The sequence below is a fragment of the Schistocerca cancellata genome, chromosome 4 (genome assembly GCF_023864275.1).
Source record: "Schistocerca cancellata isolate TAMUIC-IGC-003103 chromosome 4, iqSchCanc2.1, whole genome shotgun sequence".
Lineage (NCBI taxonomy): Eukaryota > Metazoa > Arthropoda > Insecta > Orthoptera > Acrididae > Schistocerca > Schistocerca cancellata.
The window spans coordinates 444,142,560-444,162,102 of NC_064629.1; the positions used below are offsets into that span (position 1 = coordinate 444,142,560).

The 19,543-nt window shown below is 44.9% G+C and overlaps 1 protein-coding gene across 1 annotated transcript in view; it reads right to left on the reverse strand.

Moving 5' to 3' along the window:
• LOC126184243 (neuronal PAS domain-containing protein 4A) overlaps nucleotides 1-19,543 on the reverse strand; it is a 1,173,452-nt gene that overhangs the window by 555,382 nt on the left and 598,527 nt on the right.

The following is a 19,543-nucleotide window of genomic DNA, read 5'->3' on the forward strand; positions in this document are numbered from 1 at the left end:
TCAAACGAATAAATGAACAACCACTGTCGCGAATATCCAATAAAAGCAAACGATATTCGCTCACCTAAAAGAAATTCGAGGAAGAACCGAAACTTTCTCTGAGCGTGAGATAATAAGTTTGGTTGATTAATCAACTTCCGCTAAAAGAGTGAGGAAAGTGATTAACAGTAAGGAAAGTGATTAACAGTAGAGGAACTTTTAAATGTAGGAGGAAACGAAGTTAGCATCGAAGTTTTGTGTCATGATGGATGTTCCTTGAAAGCCACATAGGTGCAAATCGACATTGGCACCAGATCACCTACACCTGTGGCCAATGGACAAATAGCTAACAAAGGAGTTAAATCATTTGAAAACAGCGAAGAACCGTGTTCTCGTAGCGCATTCACAGACATAAATATCCGGGCGTTAGCACTAGCGGTAAATAGCGGCGCGGGAGGGAACATAATGGCCCTCGCGCCGACGCGATGCGAAGGTCTAATTTTTGTGGCGAGGGCACGGCGGGCACGCCCTCGCGTGAGAACACAAGAAACCTGCCGCCCTCGTAAACTCGCCGCACTTTTCCTGCACGCCGCAGCCTTTTTGTTCAAACATTTCAATAGCGTATTTCATACCGCGCTCCGGCGCATCTCCGGAACAATGACATGTTTGTCCGAGCCCCGATACCGATCAGTGACAGCGGCCCCTGTCGATGATTTAGGGTGATGAAGTCGCACATTCTGCTGTTCAGCGTTTCGTGTTGTTTAGTAACAATGTATGTCCGTCTCCTGTCGATTGGTTTTGAGTGCGAAGGATGTGGAGGATGCTAACACTTGTGTGAATCCCTCTCTCCTATTCAGAATTGCAATGCATGTTCCCGATAATTGAGTTCTAGTACTACTACTCTCTTTATTTAATATCGATTATTATTAAGGTAACTTCAGTTAAAGAATGTTTATCACCAGACGTGTTTCGCTTAGAGTTTTAAAACATCTTCTGTAGTCTTTCTGCCGGCCGGAGTGGCCACGCGGTTCTAGGCGCCACAGTCTGGAACCGAGCGACTGCTACTGTCGCAGGTTCGAATCCTGCCTCGGGCATGAATGTGTATGATGTCCTTAGGTTAGTTAGGTTTAATTAGTTCTAAGTTCTAGGAGACTGATGACCTCAGAAGTTAAGTCGCATAGTGCTCAGAGCCATTTGAACCATTTGTAGTCTTTCTGGAAAAATGTTACTTACAGATTAAAACCAGTATTTCTCTATAAAAGTGACGTAGAACTTACTTGCGGTATTATTGTTTCTTATTTACATATTCTTAAGTCCACTACCTTTTGCTTCAGTGTTATCGGAGGTTCAGTTCGAACGAAAACCTACACTTTTTGCATGTTTGTCTTGTTTGAACCCGCTTTCGCTTACGCTGTTTGTGTGTGTGTGTAACGTAATTGTAAACGTCGTATTTCATTGTTGGCTGGTTTATCCCACTGGTTGAGTTCAGCCACTTGTCGGGAAGGATGTTATTCCTCTGAGCTCATTGGCCCCTTTCGTTGCCGATATGGGAGAGTTATGTCGTATTTGTACAGTGTAGGTGTGTGTCATGGATGTGTGTATAGTGCATTATATATTTTTGTTCTACGATGATGAAGAGAGAAGATGGGGAAACGTGGTGCCAGCGCATAGCCTACCCATCTCGAATAATGGCGACGGGGCCGCCGAGCGTAATGTCCCCATCCGACGGATGCATCACCACCAGCTGTGTCACACGCCCTCACTTCATGAGCGGCTGCGGAGAAGTTTGGGATTTAACCCAGGACACTGGCGCTAGGATTGGTGATGAGGGACTGTACGCCACCATCTCTCCTTCCCTGGCAGTGAAAACTTCATCCACTACCAGAATTCGAGAATCAACGCACAGGCATGCGTTAGCGACCTCGTCTAAGGAGTTCTTTTATTTTCTTAAGAAAAACTTTGTACGTGCAATAGCACTGTACTTTCATGTGCTCCGCAGTTTTGTGAGTATTACGGGCCCGCATCTCGTGGTCGTGCGGTAGCGTTCTCGCTTCCCACGCCCGGGTTCCCGGGTTCGATTCCCGGCGGGGTCAGGGATTTTCTCTGCCTCGTGATGGCTGGGTGTTGTGTGCTGTCCTTAGGTTAGTTAGGTTTAAGTAGTTCTAAGTTCTAGGGGACTTATGACCACAGCAGTTGAGTCCCATAGTGCTCAGAGCCATTTGAACCATTTTTGAGTATTACGGAATCTGTATTGTTTTGATTTCCAGTGTTTCTTCTCGTCTGTGTTATTTACTTATTTATTTATTTATTGGTTTCATTGCTTACTATTTCTCATGTTACACCATTGTTTACATTAACTGTTTCGTTTCTGTTTACCTGCAGTAGAATGCTTTCAGTGAGTTCCTCCTCTAACCTTGATAATGGACTCAGTTTCGAGAGACAAGTTTCTTCAGGTATGCCTTAATCAGCTTCAGCCTCTCACTGATAATTAGATCCTATAAGGCTATAAATTGAGGAGATGCCAACTAGTACATTTAACCCGCTGATTCATACAGTCCAGGCATATTCTACTGCATTATTATCAGGTTATATTAATGGGCTGTCGAGGTGCCATAGGATGCCTGAGAGTGCGTCCAATGAGGAATGTAAGAATGCAGACCTCTGAACACAGCTATTATCATTTTGGGTGAAAAAAGTGTTCACAGCAAATTCATCATCAGGATTTAGGTAAAAGGGCAACAACTGGTCACCGAGAATGTAGAAATAAATATCTTGGATCATATTCATGGTAACCTGAATGAACATGCTCTAGACACTTAAGGGTTCGCAGCTCGTGGTCGTGCGGTAGCGTTCTCGCTTCCCGCGCCCGGGTTCCCAGGTTCGATTCCCGGCGGGGTCAGGGATTTTCTCTACCTCGTGATGACTGGGTGTTGTGTGCTGTCCTTAGGTTAGTTAGGTTTAAGAAGTTCTAAGTTCTAGGGGACTGATGACCATCGATGTTAAGTCCCATAGTGCTCAGAGCCATTTTTGACACTTAAGGGAAAACCACCCAAAGCATCAGAGACCCACTTCGACGTGAAGTACAGCATCTACATACTTCGTGTTAAATGCCTTATTGACTGTCGGTGTACTCGACACCTTACGCCATTTGAAAAGAGACAAAATCGTGATTCTTCCGACTACAGTACTCGCCATCAGGTAGTCAGCGTCCTATTTTTGTGTTGTTTGGTCCACTGAAGACGTGTAGCTTTATGTGCCGGTGCAAGCAATGGCATTTTGCTGGGTATGCGACGCGAATATCCACTGGATGCAGTTCCCTACGCAATGTTCACTCGGCAACTGGTTGCGATGAGCCTGAATTCACTGACAGCAGAAATTCCTGTTGGATTTGAAACCGACTATCATTGACAGGACGTGACAATTTTCTTTGGTCCATGTAGGTTAGAATTTTTTTACTACGTCTGTTGTTGCGCTGTGTTACATGGCTGTAAGTGATACGCCACCCATTGTTGGCAAAAATCATTCACGGTGCTATCACTGGAATGTCAAAACACGATAACTTGTTTCCGTCCCAGTCTGTCACGTCTACACGTCGAGCCATCTTAGTACGCTGATTCTGTACAGCCGGCTGTTACATACAAAGCGCTTCAATTCCATTCCTTATATCAGCGGTGGAGGATAACATGGTTGTCTGGTACCACCTACAGCGCCCCCACAGCGACGAATGTGCTCTTGGGAGGAAGTCACATCTTATCCAGTGAGCATAAATTGTCATGTCATACATTATGAGCACAGCCACCACCAGTATCCCACTAACGTGGCCCAGCAGGTACATTACAAAGAAATTCTTTTCGCCTGCTGGTGGGTCACTGAGAGTTAGTAATCTGCGCGTTACAAACGTTTAACAGAATGTAATTTATCAAAGACATAATAATTGGATTCTCATGTTAAACGTATTAGGCAGCACATTTTCTTCAAAATGCAGCGTCACAATGTTCCAAAGCACAGGAAACAGGACAGGGTGAGGCATGCGGAGATTGCTGGAACTCCGTATATAGCCATATACGTGTCAGCTCAACGAAATGTATGAGCTGTTTAGTGAACGCAGTTCTCTTAAAAGACTTTAACTTTAAAGTGATCACGTTTCATAAATGTTTCAAGTTACTACACTGAAGATTTCAGCACGTGATAGTACACAAAGTCGTGAGCATTTGGTGGTGTTGTTAGTATCTGATACCATTTTATCTATCTTTCTCAAGCAACACTGAATTCCAAATTAAATCAGATACGTGGTGTTAGTGGTATAACTGCAAATATTTCTACTGAGGAATTACGACAATGTATTGAATAACGTTACTTCAGTATTAATTTCATTGGCAGGCTAATAATTATTGTTATTACGAGTAGTATGTTTTCAGGCTGGTTGGTATGCATGACACAAGCAAGGCAATGCAGTTTATTTTCCCAGGGCAGTAGGTTAGGTATTGAATAATGGACACATGGAGGCAAGCAAAGCACTGAAGTTTATTTTCCCTGGGCAGTAGGTTAGGTATTGAACCATGGACATATGGAGGCAAAAGGAGAGTCTGAACTGACAGGCATAGTCCACTTCGTGGTGCTCTTACGACCATGCAGAAAACATCAGATAGTAAATTAAGTGATGTATTTGCGGAAACACTGTTAGACACAGAAGGAAGCAACTTACTGAGGTTGTTACATATTAAGGTTTCAGTGATCACATTACCTGTACCGATACCCTAACAACCTGAACCTTTTTAACGCAATTATGCACGTTCTTAAGAGCATTTGCAAGTTGTGGTAAGTGGAGTACAGTGGTATGATTCACAAGTCAGTTTCCGCAAAAAGCCAGCACATATATGCTAAACGTAATACCAAAGCCTAATGGCACACATAGCTTTCTGCTGGGTTAAGCTAGACTTAAATAACAATGTAGCTGCAACTTCATTGCTTCTGTTGACTTCGAGCTCACAATTAAGTATTTTTTACGAGAAAGTTATTCAATACTGACGTGTTACATCACTATAATCGTATTTTCATTTCATATCAAAAGTCAGAACGATAACGTCATACCTGATTCAATGTGCCACACGCGAATGCAACTGGATCAGTTACAGCGTGATTTTTTATTTTTCTGTCGGTCCAGAAAAGATTTCAAGCAACATCGGTTCATTCTCAGAAGGATCTGCTTAATTTATTATTATGGTCCACATTTATGTGCTACCTGATGGCGCGTTTTCCTGATAAGAAACTGAAAATTAAAAATTTAATTAGATATTGTCCGTCGATAAGGAAATATGTGTCACTGGAAAAAACGAAACCAAATAATGAAAACTTGCATGGCTTCCTGCTTAAGATCAAATACGCTCTGATACAGCTGCAGTCTTTTGTGGCTGAAATGCACTTCATCGTTATAATGTACACTTTGTATTCTGTCTGATAGGTCTCACATGGCACTGTTTTACTTTCGAGCAAAAAGAAATCGTCTCAAGAAGATGCTATGGTATCACGATACACGTGTATATAGTTTTTAACTACGAACATTCCAAAATCATCACTTGATGAAAACAGTTAAGCTACTACCACTACTATTATAGGTAGTCTTTGCCGGGATAACTACTTGTGGTGTATATATGCTAAATAGGGACCCTGTACTTCCAGCTTTCATTCCACATGGGCGTCTTGCTGTCGCAGGTGGATGGAAGGATCAGGGGGGTGCGAGAAAGATCGCTTCCTTGCCTGGACCTAATTAATTTGAATTATTATTGTTCTTCATCGAAGAGACAGGTGGAAGCCTCTGCCGTGACGAAATGTTGCTGACTCATTTTCGCGTGGCACCTGGAACCTGTCAATGTTTTTTGTCTGTTTCACTTTATTTGTGAATACTACAGAACACCGGAAAGTTAGGCTGGCTGGGTCGGAAAAGGAGTCAAGCTATTGTGCATTACATCCTATAACTGGAGTTGTAAGGAATATAATTTACGAACTATGTAATACTGTAAGTGGATGTAGCTCTCCAGTAATTACTAAAAAGGATTTAACAGTTTCATTTCCAGGCACAGTTACCTTCAGGTTTGTGCAACTACCCGGTTTCAGTCAACCACTGCTCATCTTAAGAAAACATCAGTGATGGTCGCAAATGGACAATACATCAATTTTTACTAAAAAAGAATTGGCAACTGTATATTCCAGAATTTTGGTTAGCAAAATTTTTTCTTGGCACTTTTCGATCCAAACGTTCTAATTTTCATGGTTTCCCTGAATCAGTAAGCCGAATTCCGTGATGGCACATTTCCTACCACAGGATAGTATATCCTAGCTTGCATTCCATTTCTAATGACGACGTCGTCGACAACTAATGAAACCATAAGTTTCCACTACTTTTTCTGCCCCAAATGTTGATAGTTACAAAGATCTTGGCGTTTACGAGAGGTCTAAGCGTTGCAGTGTTCCGTTTGTAACAATCTTCATTTTCCTTGCCTTCCTTTCGCTTCTGCACGTAGTATCCATCTATTATAGCAGTCTACTACCTTGAAGTTTGCCAGGCGTTTGGTTCTCTCTCTTTCTGATACAGCTTTCTCGAATTATCGATGAAATAATTCTGATATGTGGTGGTTGATAATCTACTGGGGCATTCCCTCGCAGACGGCCGCATACATCGCTGCAATGTGAACTCATTTTGGGCGGTCCTCTTCACTGCCTTCCCGAAGTAACGACACAGAAGTCTACATCTCAATTTAAATAACAATAGTCTGCAGAGACAGAGATTGAAGACTTCTTTGATAGTTTACGGTAGCCATCTGGCGAAATCCTGTTCCAAAACGAAAGCTCGGACTTACCAGAATTTATCCCACGGCAATCGTCTTTCCCCGAGATGACTCGGCGCGATAAGACGAGAGGATGACTCCTCCGGTTCTCGCTGCGGCGCTATGGCAACACGCACAAAGGGAGCGTTATCTGCGCCCGCTGGGCTATCGTATCGCCACAGAGGGCCAGTCGACAGCCCGAGTATCAGCTTCGTTACAGGAACCAGCCGCGGCCGCAAGAAGAACTGCGCTCGTGAGCCGAGGCCGTCAGTGACGGAGTATTTCAGAACTAGCGGCCCGTCTGCGGAACATGAAAGATGAATGTGGCCGCTCCATTCCCCTTGATTTTCGGAGTAGCGGCGCGAGTGACGCGACCGCGAGATCCGTCAGCGATAGTGTACAGATTGTATCTGAAACAAGAGCTACCGGGGAGGCGGCCCGTGCGTGGGGACTGGGGAAGGCTAATCCCGGAGGGCCCCCGCACCGACGCACTGGGCGTCAAGATGCGCGACACAGATGCGGCCTTGAGCCTGCCAGCATCCGGGTTCGATTGCGGAGGTCGCCTCGCCGTTTTGCCCCTAATATGCTTACCACGTGCGTCACATACTTGCATACCTTCTACCACGCCCCCGCTTCCTTCCCCTCTACCACCGCCGCCTTCGTCGTCAAAAGTTCTTGATTTTCTTCACTGTGCTTCATTCTTCCCTACAGTAGTGCCTACCTCAAATATATATCTCTACGTTTTTCGGTTCTGTACTCCCTGCTCATGTTTCAGACCAATGCTACGCGCATGCCTTATCTGAGTTTCTGATAATGTCAGGTGTTCGGTTCAGTCCAGTATGGACTCTGCCACCATAACTCAGTGAACCGCAGGAACATTATGACTTTGTTGAAGGAAAATATCGTTATTTCAAAGAATCAATTCGGAAGAAACACACATGTCAAATATAGTTCACATTTTTTCATGCAACGTATCTTGCTAACGGTAAATAAAGTTCAACAGGTACACTACTGGTCATTAATATTGGTCGTGCATTATTCTGCTGAAATGTAGGGTTTTGCAGGGATCGAATGAAGGTTAGAGCCATAGGTAGCAACGCATCTGAAATGTAACGTCCACTGTTCAAATGCGAACAAGAGGTGACTGAGATGTGTAACCAATGGCACCCCATACCATCACGCCGGGTGATACGCCAGTATTGCGATGACGAATACACGCTTCCAATGTGCGTTCACCGCGATGTCGCCAAACACGAATGCGACCATCATGATGCTTTAAACAGAACCTGGATTCATCCGAAAAAATGACGTTTTGCCATTCGTGCACCCAGGTTCGTCGTTGAGCACACCATCGCAGTCGCTCCTATCTGTGATGCAGCGTCGAGGGCAATTGCAGCCATGGTCTCCGAGCTGATAGTCCATGCTGTTGCAAACGTCGTCGAACTGTTCGTACAGATTGTTGTTGTCTTGCAAATGTCCCCATCTGTTGAGTCAGGGATCGAGACGTGGCTGCACGATCCGTTATAGCCATGCGGATAAGATGCCTGTCATCTCGACTGTTAGTGATACGAGGCCGTTGGGATCCAGGACGGCATTCCGTATTACCCTCCTGAACCCACCGATTCCATATTCTGCTAACAGTCATTGGATCTCGACCAATGCGAGCACTAATTCCGGAGGGCCCCCGCACCGACTCACTACGCGATACGACAAACCGCAATCGCGATAGGCTACAATCCGAGCTTCATCAAAGTCGGAAACGTGATGGTACGCACTTCTCCTCCTTACACGAGGCATCACAACAACATTTCACCATTCAACGCCGGTCATCTGCTGTTTGTGTATGAGAAATCGGTTGGAAACGCGTCTCATGTCAGCGCGTTGTAGGTGTCACCACCGGCGCCAGCCTTGTGTGAATGCTCTGAAAAGCTAATCATTTGCATATCACAGCATCTTCTTTCTGTCGGTTAAATTTCGCGTCTGTAGCACGTCATCTTCGTGGTGTAGCATTTTAATGGCCAGTAGTGTATTTTACGTCTTCCTAGTCTTTCGAACGGCGTTCGACGCTTTATCACCGGACTTTACCCAACAAAAAGAACTGACCACTTAACCAGTCGTGGCGTACCTGTTCAGGCCAATGTAGTACAAAGAAACTTCAAAAAGTAGGATACGCATTATTACGGCAGGCAAAGTTACTTTTATTGAATGTTGCACTACACTTCAAAATGACACAGATACTTGACACTATTTTTAACATAGACACCAAGTCTCTGTAAACAGCAGTCGGAACTTTCTACCAGTCGTTCAATTCCTCGACGACAGAAAACTGCTCCATGGTCAGGGAACCATTCGAGAAACGCTGTGTGAACGTAGTCCCACCCAGATATTCTTTCTGACTGCCTGGCATTGTCCTTTGCAGTCACTGACGATGCCCTGCCTTCCTGAACAACGTCACCCACGTTTGTACGGCCTTCGTCAAATTGTTGGCAGCATTTCACTACGGCTGGACGTGATATTGCGTCTGGTCACTATACCACAACGATTTCACGGTTGATATGTGTGGAGTTTAGTCGTTTTGCCCACCATAATCGTATTGTCCCACGTACTTCAGTTTTTGATTATGCTTCCTGTTGCCGTGCCATTTCACTATCACAATGTGATGCATCTGTTACCCGAACTGCAGCGCATTGCGGATTGAAGCTAGGCGACTAGAGACAATAGCGTGGTCTGAGAAAGCCGTGGATAAAAGCGTGGGGGGGAGCTGAGGGGGGGATGGGGGGGGGGGGAGATGACACGACACCTCGTTAGAACGGGGCCACTGACTCAATAAGTTCCTCGACGTTTAGTTATTTTATGTCGAACATGTAAGCCGATGCATTTGTAGGTTTTTCGTTTATCAACTCTAAAGCTGGCCTCATGCAGTTCTCCATTACTGTCTCTTGCTGGTTAGCTAAACTGCTGCATACTGCATCCTCAACGTTCCTCATACCTCATATTCTCGCATCTAGTTCTGTGCCTGCTATTCATTTCCTACACTACCCTTCCAACTAAACTTTGCAGGAGCGACTCATGTCTTGATATAAGCCCAAACATTCTATAAGGGTCATTCGAATGAAACCTGGTCACTAGTGTAAAGTAAAGGTAACGATTTTATTAACTCAGAAATATACTCTCCTGGAAATTGAAATAAGAACACCGTGAATTCATTGTCCCAGGAAGGGGAAACTTTATTGACACATTCCTGGGGTCAGATACATCACATGATCACACTGACAGAACCACAGGCACATAGACACAGGCAACAGAGCATGCACAATGTCGGCACTAGTACAGTGTATATCCACCTTTCGCAGCAATGCAGGCTGCTATTCTCCCATGGAGACGATCGTAGAGATGCTGCATGTAGTCCTGTGGAACGGCTTGCCATGCCATTTCCATCTGGCGCCTCAGTTGGACCAGCGTTCGTGCTGGACGTGCAGACCGCGTGAGACGACGCTTCATCCAGTCCCAAACATGCTCAATGGGGGACAGATCCGGAGATCTTGCTGGCCAGGGTAGTTGACTTACACCTTCTAGAGCACGTTGGGTGGCACGGGATACATGCGGACGTGCATTGTCCTGTTGGAACAGCAAGTTCCCTTGCCGGTCTAGGAATGGTAGAACGATGGGTTCGATGACGGTTTGGATGTACCGTGCACTATTCAGTGTCCCCTCGACGATCACCAGTGGTGTACGGCCAGTGTAGGAGATCGCTCCCCACACCATGATGCCGGGTGTTGGCCCTGTGTGCCTCGGTCGTATGCAGTCCTGATTGTGGCGCTCACCTGCACGGCGCCAAACACGCATACGACCATCATTGGCACCAACGCAGAAGCGACTCTCATCGCTGAAGACGACACGTCTCCATTCGTCCCTCCATTCACGCCTGTCGCGACACCACTGGAGGCGGGCTGCACGATGTTGGGGCGTGAGCGGAAGACGGCCTAACGGTGTGCGGGACCGTAGCCCAGCTTCATGGAGACGGTTGCGAATGGTCCTCGCCGATACCCCAGGAGCAACAGTGTCCCTAATTCGCTGGGAAGTGGCGGTGCGGTCCCCTACGGCACTGCGTAGGATCGTACGGTCTTGGCGTGCATCCGTGCGTCGCTGCGGTCCGGTCCCAGGTCGACGGGCACGTGCACCTTCCGCCGACCACTGGCGACAACATCGATGTACTGTGGAGACCTCACGCCCCACGTGTTGAGCAATTCGGCGGTACGTCCACCCGGCCTCTCGCATGCCCACTATACGCCCTCGCTCAAAGTCCGTCAACTGCACATACGGTTCACGTCCACGCTGTCGCGGCATGCTACCAGTGTTAAAGACTGCGATGGAGCTCCGTATGCCACGGCAAACTGGCTGACACTGACGGCGGCGGTGCACAAATGCTGCGTAGCTAGCGCCATTCGACGGCCAACACCGCGGTTCCTGGTGTGTCCGCTGTGCCGTGCGTGTGATCATTGCTTGTACAGCCCTCTCGCAGTGTCCGGAGCAAGTATGGTGGGTCTGACACACCGGTGTCAATGTGTTCTTTTTTCCATTTCCAGGAGTGTAGTTATACACAGTACACATACTCAAAGGAAACCTGGTCAGTAGGTCTTACCTATGCCATACACGTAAGGTGGCACCACGTAACTGCGGGTATGGTGGCGCCGTCTTCGAGTATTGGTAGAGAGACTGACGCGTGCGCACCGTTTTATGTTGCAAAGCGCCAGTGGCACATTTATCCCATTGCGACACTAGCCGGTCGGTTCCATCCTTGAAAAAGCTAGTAGGCTGCTGTAGGATCCAGGTCTGGACCCGGTCACACACTTCGTCGTCCGTTACGAATCGATGCATCTCGTCCACGGTGATTCTGCGGTTATCCAAGACTAAAGAATTCACTTCCGCAACCATTTCCGATGTGATGACACGATGAGCTTTTCCAGGACGAGCATCGTCTTACAGTAACTGGCGCCCCTAAAGGAATCCTATGCGCCATTCCACAACACTTGAACGACTGAGACTGAACTCATGGTACACAGCCTTCATCCGTCGATACATTTCACGGCCTCCAACTCCCTCCGCTGCCAGAAATCGAATCACTCCTCGCTGTTCCTACGTACTCGCCGGCATGTTCGGTAGTGGACGATAACTTGTGTGACCACCTTCTCTTCGGCGTGAAACCACAGTGGCGCTTTGCAACATCAAAAGGTGTGCACGCGTCAGCCTCTCTACCAGTAGACGGCGCCACCATACCCGCAGTTCCGTGGTGCCACCTTACGTGTAAGGCATAGGTAAGACGTACTGACCAGGTTTCCTTTGAATGAACCTCACATATCTTCAATTAATTATCTTTTTTACGAGTCACTGTTTTCTCCTTAGCTCGTTGTTGGACTCGTCATTCGTTTTTCATCTAGTCCACCTAATCTCTCACACTATCCTGTAATACCACATTTCAGAGAATTCTAACAATTAATTTTCATCATTCCTGACTTCTCAGTGTCACTGTTTCGCTCTCATTCGGAGCTGTGCTTCAAACATAGCTTTCCACAAATCATTTTCTGGTCTCAAGTCCTACGTTTTTTGTTTATGTTAGCAGCGTTTTCTTTTGATAGAAAGCACTTATGCCTTGTGCAATTCTTGCTACTGTGTCTTTCTTACGTCTTCCTGCTTTATGTCCTTTACTTCCGAGATACCGAGCGAGGTGGCGCAGTGGTTAGCACACTGGACTCGCATTCGGAAGGACGACGGTTCAATCCCGTCTCCAGCCATCCTGATTTAGGTTTTCCGTGATTTCCCTAAATCGTTTCAGGCAAATGCCGGGATGGTTCCTTTGAAAGGGCACGGCCGATTTCCTTCCCCATCCTTCCCTAACCCGATCTTGTGCTCCGTCACTAATGACCTCGTTGTCGACGGGACGTTAAAAAACACTAACCTAACCCTTTACTTCCAAGATAGTAGAATTCGCCCACATCTTCAAGAGTTTGCATCTGAAAAAAGAGTAGCTACACACCGATCCAACATTTCTGACTTAGACAGCTCAATGTTTTGAGGACGAAACGACAGCCTGAGCATATGTTCCCCATCTGTAATAGTTTTCTGACAGCCGGATGTCACAAGAATGGAATTCTCGGAACTTTTATTCAGGTGTATGCTGGCGGCATTAGAGATTTTGTTTTGTGGGTGATAATGTTCTCACGGAGATTTATTTATGTAACTGTGTCAGAAGCATCAAACACTGTATATAACAAAAAACAATGGATCAAATTTGTAAACATAAAATTTGTTAAACTAAAAACTTTGTGTAAGTATATATATGTATGTAACATATAACATAGTGGGGCTAAGAAATTTTAGACCAAGAGCTATCCACGTCTTCCTCATTTGGGGTAACCCTCGTGAGCTGCTCAACAGTGCAGGCTCATGGGCATAGTTGTCACTGCGTAAGTTGGATATAGTCCGCCATTGTCCACAATGCAACAGCACCGGTTCGTCTGATAATTCCCATCCATCCATATTTCTTTTGGTTCTTGCAACTCCGAAAAGTAGTCTGCTCAAAGACCTCCATATCTACCACTCCTCAGCATGTACAGGGGCAAGTTCTACCCTTGGTATAGACCAATCTCGGAGATGGTCATTTCTTTTTTTCTTGCTACACTTCTACTCCAGTTTCCTGCGATTTATTAGTGATATTTTCTGTCGTGTACAGGAAGATCATCCTCGATTTAAGTCGGAGATGAGCTTGTTGGAAGAGTTGATAAGACTTAGAATCATCACTCGAATTTTTAGCCCAGTATGCTCTCCAGCCTTGAATCCTAACTCTGCTTGAATGTGCTAGTAAATCGTACAGCAGACAGATCAGTAAGATTCTCAGTTCAAGAAATGGAACCAAGGAAATGATTGGTTTAATTCGCCTTCAACAGTGATGTCATTAGAGTCGAACGACAAACGCTGATTTGACTACAATGGAGATTGAATCATTTCGACATTCGCCTTATCAGCTTTAGGCATATCCCGGAAATGCTAAATTTGGATGCCCACGTGGGGGTTCTAACTATACCCCTCCCAAATGCCAGTTTACTGCCTCAACCACTGCTCCCCCTCACTCAAACTCAGAACTGGAGATTGCTGTTGTTCAGTAGAGGCATAATGTTCCTCAGTAGCTCTTAAATGTCATTTAACTTTTCTGCGACCGTCTGAAGAGGGGAGGGATGAAAATTAGGATTTGACATCCCGTCGTCGACGAGGTCATTACAGGTCGAGCACAGTTTCACGATGGGGATGGTTCAAAATGGTTCAAATGGCTCTGAGCACTATGGGACTTCACTTCTGAGGTCATCAGTCCCCTAGAACTTAGAACTACTTAAACCTAACTAACCTAAGGACATCACACACATCCTTGCCCTAGGCAGGATTCGAACCTGCGATCGTAGTGGTCGCGCGGTTCCAGACTGTAGCGCCTAGAACCGCTCGGCCACGCCGGACGGCACGATGGGGATGGATGAGGAAGGAAACAGGACGTGCCTTTTCAAAGGATTGATCCCAACGTGATTTAAGGAAATCGAGGAAAACGTAAAGCTGGATGACCAGATGGGGATTTAGACCACCGTCGTCCCGAATAGCAGTCCACTGTGCTGCTGTTGTGCCGTCTCTCTAGGTGCCAGTGTAAAGCGTTGCTCGGCAATCACGGTGGCCATTCGCCGTATTTCGGCTCTTGGTGCTTCTCCTGTTGCTCCTCTGCTGCAAAACGTGTCCTCTCGTGTCTTTAGTAACACACACAAGATTAACAAAGTGACTACATAAACACATACCAACATATTCTCTTATATACTCTGCTCAAAACAATTAGGGGAACATGACTATGTGCGTCTGCCACACTACATGCAGCAATAATTGAGGACTGGGTGTGTTACCAGACTGTGCCTTTCTATGGCTCCGTAAACTTTCCTGGCAACTTACTCGCCTGAAGATGGCGGTCAGGTAGCTCGCCGAAATTTTTGTGTCAAGATGACTTTACATTCCGGCTGGAGACTCGATATGAATATCATATACCTTCCTATTTCACAAATTAAGTTCACAACAAAACATCATAACACCCTCAGTTGTCTATACAAAAATAACTAAAATGTGCGACAGTTGTAGAAAACAAAATGGAAACAACCATTCACTCCGTCATCAGGGGTGCTTTTCAATTGACTTTGAGAGCTTCAGTAACGTTTATACCCCCCGTGAGATTTTATCACTGCCAGACATCTTAGTGGCATGCTCCGTACAAGTCTACGGACGTTGCCCTTTGGTATCCGCTCCCATTCTTCGACGAGAGCCCATGAGAGTTCTTGGAGTTTCTGTAGGGGAACAGGACGACCACGAACACATCTGTTAAGCATATACCACATATGCACGATGGGGCTTAGGTCGGGACTCACCGCCGGCTATTCCATCACTCCAGTGTCCAGACTCGGCAAGACGCCTCTGCCGACGCTTGCCACATAGGGTCTGGCATTAGAAGAACTGCAGGGCCACCATCGTAGGTAGCAGCCACCACATGCTCGAACAGGATCTGCTGAATGTATTGCCTCGCGATAAGGCGACCATGGATAACGAAAATATTCGTATGGCTGTCAACTCTGAAGCCTCCCCACAAAATCTGTCGATTTCCTGAACAACATTTGGCAGGTACCGCTCACCACGGGTCTCCGCACACTAACACAGCCTTCACGTTGCGGCAGAGGATATCTGGACTCGTCTGTGGATAACATGTTTCGCAGTGACCCAGCTGCCAGTTGATATGGGAACGACAGAAATGTAAGCGAAATGCAAGATGTCGTATCCAGCAGGATATTCGAACTGGACGCCTGGGTCGTAAGGTCCATTCTCGTAACCTGTTCATTATTGGACACAGCGGCTCTAGTGGCCCTTCTGAGTTTGTCTTGCAGTGGTCTGGCGGTATTCGTACGAGGCCGCAACGTGGAGATGGCCAGATATCGGTCTCCACATGGGGTTGCTATGCGTCTGCGACCTTGTCGAACTCAAACTCGCCTTGTTCACAGACCTATCTCCCAGTCGCGTGGCCACAACACGTGGATGACACATGGAGAGGCATTGGCACTTGCAGAAATACTACTGAAAGTCCATCCTTGACAACTGCCATCTGTGTACCTTACTAGAAAACACTGGGACGTCGGTACCTACTTCCTTCTGAGGGGTCACTTGACACTGTAATGCATAACACAGCCAAGAGCTGGCGAATGATTTTAATTCTTTCCTACACTGAAAGCGAAGACCTCAAGCCATGCAACGAGACCATAGGTACCGCCTATATCAAAATATTTTTAACATACCGGACGCTGACACACGTATTCCAAAAAGTTGCCCCTTGAACAATCTGGGATACTTAGTATGATTCCCTGATCCTATAGGTCACTGCAATTGTGCAAAAGACAAACACGATACAAAGAGTAGACGTCAAGCGATCTCTACCTCGACCTTGACGAGAACTGAATTGCGGGATTCCCGCTTTGTCTTCGACGTTAACTAATTGAGTAGTGTCTCTTCTCTAACGCTAAAAGAATATTAAGAGTTCAATGTCGGTGTGGTCAAGATATTTCTCGTAAGAATAACACTTCTAACAATATTACAAATATCTAGTGCCATACAATAGCAGATATTGTACTAAAGATCAGTACTTCAAAATTCTTGGTCTCGAAGCCTAGCTGATGTTACAACACACTGAATTTTTTTTCATAAGCCAAGTTTTTCCAATATTTCTAGAATTCCACAGCCGCAAAACTATTTTTATGCATACACTTCACAAGTAATTGATTGCAAGAATAAAGGCAAGACGAAAACCAAACATATTTCGGATATTTCGGATATCACCAGCACTCGGGAGGAGGGAAGGCGAAACGGCAAAATGGCAGCAATGAAGTACTGAGTGTAGGTTACGCAAATATTTTACGAGAGCTGTAAGAGTGAAGGTGAAGGACAGGGTACTGGAAAGGCTCGGGGAAGGTGAAGGTGACCACTGCGCCTCTCACCTCCGACTGTATCGCCACTTGGGAAATACATTTGTTCTCCAATATCCTCACCTTCACTTTCGTACATAAAACAGTGAGCCATCTGACTCTTTCATAGCCATCTTAGTTTTGTGAAACAAGGAGAAATCAAACAAAATTATTCGTACTGTTTCAACAGTGCTTTGTGACTTCGACATGCCCAGAAGCGTCCCAAGTGGCGTATCAGATTATAAATGAAACGTGGGGTTATCCTACTGAATGGCTGATCGCCTTAAGTGTGGATGAATGAAACACAATGAGCACAAATATGAGAAAAATATGCCCAAGTATTCGGCTGCAACTTTTATGATATCTTTCTGCGCTTGATTACTTCAACTGAATAACTACAGGAACGCTTATAAGTGCCAGGAAGTGGAAAACATAAAATTCATTATTGAGCAGTGGGTTTCTTTGGTTTATTGGAAACTTCTGAGGATATGCACTGACTCTGTCAAAAGTCTCATAAGACTATAGGCAACCTTTCTTGACTACTTCTTGAACAAGTGGAATTCTCTCTTAGTCGATCTCAAGGAATAGAGTGAAGATGTTAAGAGAGGTATAGCTACGGTTGTAATGGCGCAGTGTAGTTAGTACTGGAAGAAAGTTTTGTAGGAGATGTTAGAAGAGAGAGAACGATCTTCTCGGAAGATGATGTCTATTAAACATCGACAACTGGCATGCCGGTTTTTGCGTGCAACAAATCTCCTACTTGTGTCACGTGTTCTCCTTAAAAATCACCAGGACTAGGTAAGGAAGGTTATAATCTGTAGTTAGGCATGAAGACAGATATTTTCCTATCGATGTAATGATTTTCCTACAGATGTAATGAAATACGAATGAGAGAAACTGTAGACACTCAACGACTGACATACAACAAAGCCATGTTTGTGAGCGTCACGAATGACGAATTTAAATTAAAACTGACAATTGTGTTGAAAATTTGTGAACTGCTCAAAATACAAATTTTTTGGAGTAGTCGCCATACCTTACCATAATGTACCTTTATTTTACTAGTGATACGTTTTGTTCCTTCATCGTCCATTCACCAATCGAGACTCAAAAGCGAATTTTATTTTCAATCATTAAAGTTATGCATTGCCTTGTTCCCTTTTATTTTATACACGATTTCATAATTTCATTTCCATGTGAACATGTTTCTACGCGATGTTCTTAAATTAGTGCAACATTGAGGCATAAATTTGTAAATATTTATCGGAATATGGCTCATTGAGTAATGCGCAACTGAAATAAATGCAATCAAGACACCGCTTCCCCGTTACCAAGCAATTGTAATCTATGGTAAGTGGATGTGTCAGGCCAACTACACAACATAAATTCGCTCCGATATCTACGATTACTGTCAGTGTCAGTCCTCCCACAAACAAAGTCTTTTACAGAAACACAGGTGACTGCGCTACACACTGCTCGCCTACCTGATTTGTGTTTCGTATCAACTCAAGTAAGTCTAGATGTCATTCAATAGGGAAGCAACGTGATGTGGAAGTTGATCTGCTGTCTGAGTAACACTGAACCTGAGCCAGTACTGCACCCCTATATTTTTGTAAAGTCTAAAAAATTATTTTCAGGCTGAATCGGCTACAAAAGGGAAGAGGTCTCGTTAATTGCAGGCAAATGGAAAGTAAGCTGATTGACGGAACTTCTTATTGAGTTGGCTGTTACGTTGAAACTTAGTGATTTATTAAACATTCGACATGTTGTACAGAGCTTCAGGGCTCCTACACACAGAGCAGGACTGCGTTAAAGTCCACGGTCTGATACTCGCATGCCAATTTTTTTTCTTTTTTTTAACATTAGGCAATTTTCCAGTAAATCGGAATGGACGGGGGTACAGAGGACTGCAAATTATTCTATAAAACTCAATAAATGCCCCGGACAGGAGTTAATGAACATCAAAAACTTCGAGAAAATGTGTCAGAACTCAAAATAATTTGGAAAACTTGTAGAACCTCATTGTATTTGACACCTAATATTGGCTAAAGCCTGAATTTGATAGCGATAACATTGCTAAGAAAAGCCCAGTTTTTACCAAAAACACATAACTATGTGGGCAGGGAATTTGCTGTAGTATATAATAAGGCTACAATGACCGAAACAGAAGCTGTTGTGCGTGTGATATCGATTGTGGTATATTAACTATCACGGCTAGGGTAATAGTTGTATTTGGTGAATTATAATATCATACGTGGTGAACTCCTTACCGAACTGTTCAAAGTCCTCTCTTTGGCTTTTTACAGATAATGTTTTTACCTACAAGAAAATGTTACCGACAAAAAGCTCGACAAGTATTGAGAAATATTTCGATAAAGTAGCAAACTGTTGTAAAGATTGGCAATTGGAGATGGTAAAGATACGAAAAATTGTGCAATTTAGGAAGAGTAAAAAAGTAGCTGGTTTTGACTACGCGATTAATAGTTTTCAAGTAGAATGTATCATACCTTATAAAAATCTGAGAGCTACAATACGTGCATTACGTGGTGATGTGAAGAGGAAAGATCACAGTGACTCGGTTGCACGTAAGGAACAAGACAGACTTCGACTCACTAGAAGGGTACTAGAAAGTTGCACTTTGTCAGAGACCACAGATGTCTAAGAAAATCATGCACGACAAGCGATTTAATATTGTTGAAGTGTGTGGGATCCTTA